This window comes from Chrysochloris asiatica, unplaced genomic scaffold (genome assembly GCF_000296735.1).
Source record: "Chrysochloris asiatica unplaced genomic scaffold, ChrAsi1.0 scaffold00004, whole genome shotgun sequence".
Taxonomy (NCBI): domain Eukaryota; kingdom Metazoa; phylum Chordata; class Mammalia; order Afrosoricida; family Chrysochloridae; genus Chrysochloris; species Chrysochloris asiatica.
Genome location: NW_006408522.1, coordinates 34,094,982 through 34,097,392, shown reverse-complemented (window position 1 = coordinate 34,097,392; position 2,411 = coordinate 34,094,982). Strand labels below are relative to the sequence as shown.

At 40.1% G+C, this 2,411-nt stretch overlaps 1 pseudogene; it reads right to left on the bottom strand.

Annotated features, from left to right (window-relative positions):
* Window positions 1–280: 280 nt before the first annotated feature.
* On the bottom strand, window positions 281–1,889 carry LOC102812946 (annotated as a pseudogene).
* Window positions 1,890–2,411: the final 522 nt, after the last annotated feature.

Below are 2,411 nucleotides of genomic sequence, written 5' to 3'. Positions count from 1 at the left end.
ATCAAGGAGTCCCATGGAATTCTGCTTTGCATAGCTTTCACTGTAATATTAAAAGTTAAGCTTTCATATATTCATCAAGATGATGTGTTTTTTTGAAGTTAAATAACAGGATGAATATCATTGTAACATTGTTTTATTAAAAGTGAGGCAACATCAGTATTCCTAAACTATGAGAAACTAAATCATAAAAGAAACACATTACAGATCATAAGCAATCACCCTTAAATTTTTGTATTGCCTTTATACAATCAATGCACATTTATCAAAATTGAATTCCTTATTAAGCAAACATTTTTGCATAAGCTGCCTTCTCTGTATCTTTCTGCACCTTTTCTTTTGTTTGACTTTCAGCAATTCTGGCTGGATGGCTTTATCTTTTGGTGCTGTCTCCTGAGTTTTCTTGAGATCAGGAATAAGGAAGACCATAGAAGAATTGATGCTTTTAAGTTATGGTGTTGGAGGAGAATATTGAAAGTGCCATGGGCTGCCAAAAGAACCAATAGATCCATTTTGGAAGAAGTGCAGCCAGAGTGCTCCTTAGAGGTCAAGATGACCAAAGTTCGTCTCTCATACTTTGGACATATTGTCAGGAGGGAGCAGTCGCTGGAGAAGGATATCATGTTTGGTAAGGTGGAGGGTCAGAGAAAAAGAGGAAGACCTCCAACGAGATGGATTGGCCAAGTGTCAGCATCGATGAACTCAAGTGTGGCAACAGTAGTGAGGTTGGCCCAGGATCAGGCAGTGTTTTGTTCTGCTGTGCATAAGGTCACTATGGGTCGGTACCGACTCGATGGCACCTAACAACAACAACAACAATGCTTGATTGTGTTCTTTTAATCCTTGCCACACTTGAGCTATCTGGTTTTGTTGTTAAGTGCCATCGAGTAGATTCCTACTCATAGCTACCTCATTTAAGGTGTCCGAGGAGCATCTGGTGAGCTTGAACCATCATCCTTGAGGTTCAAACCAACCTTGCAGTCTAGCACATTAACCTGCAGTGACGCGGTTTAGTGCTCTGGTATTTGATGGATCTATTTCAAGAGCCTCCAAACAGCTGTCAGTTGCCCCCTGCCAATTTGACATCTTCAGTTTACAAGTACCAATGTTCAGCACATAGCTTAAAGCTAGAGGTTGTAGCTTGGCTTATCTGTTTTCTCAATAACAGTCTTTGTACTTTCCACATACCTTAAAACTTTTGCGTATTTCTTTATGGCCATTTCCCAGTTCTGGGATTTTTTTAAAAAGTATGTTTTTTAAATCTCCTGTTGAGCAATAAATTTTTATCTATATTTTATTGAAACCTGGTTGACTGTCGCCAGAACCATCTTTTGGGAATATTCCTCCATCATCCCCTTCTTTTAATTCTTTACATTCTGCAGTAACACACAATTTGGCAGGATTTTCACTTTTCATTTCTACATTTTCAAATATCTTTGCCACACCAGTGCCTTTAACTGCTTGGCCAAACATCACGTGTTTACCATCCAAGTGAGGAGTTGGACCTGTTGTGACAAAGCACTGAGAACCATTTGTATTGAGTCCGGCATTTGCCATGCTCAATAAACCTTCCTGATCATGCTTATAATAGAAATTTAAATCTTCAAAATTTTCACCAGAAATACTTTTTTCACCTGTCCCATTCTGATTTGAGAGGTCTCCACCCTGTATCAGGCATCTTTTGAAATGGAGAGGTGTTCCAGTTGTGGGTCCAATGCCTTTTTATTCTGTACATAATGCATTGCATGAAAATGTTCTGCAGTTTTAGGCACAATATGTGCAAACAATTCTAAAACAATTTGACCAACTTTCTCCCCTCCCGTGTCCACATCAAAGAAGACTGGGGTGTTGCTGGGTTTGGAATGCTTAGCTTGGGGGGAAGGGTATGCCATCCCATTTGGAAGAGGGCTCAAAGGCACCTCCTGACCTGCAGACAACTCCTCTCCGCACCAAAAGCACACTGCAATGCTGGTGAACCACTTCAGACGCAAGCAGTCGCCCACTTTAATAATAATCTGGTAGATGCTTGTGTAACTGCAGATGCCTGGTCCTCACTCCAGATCTACTGAGTTAAATTATTGAGGAGGAAATGGAGCTCAACAGGTGCCTCAGGTGATTCATAAGAATCGCTTAAATTGGGAGAAATACAATGTACTGCAATACTTCTCAAGTTTGTTAAAATGCAGATTCTGATTCTGTAGGTCTGGGATAGGGCCCAAGACTCAGCAATTTTAATAAAGAAAGAAATGTCAATGCTGTTGGTCCGTGAACCCCAATTTGAGTAAAAAGGCTGTGGTGAAAGAGACCAAGACTTGTCACCAAAAGATCTGGATTTGAATCCTAAATTGCATCAATTAGTGGCATAAATGCAGTAACTTACTCCTTTGCCTCACTTTCCTTGTTTGTAAAATGAG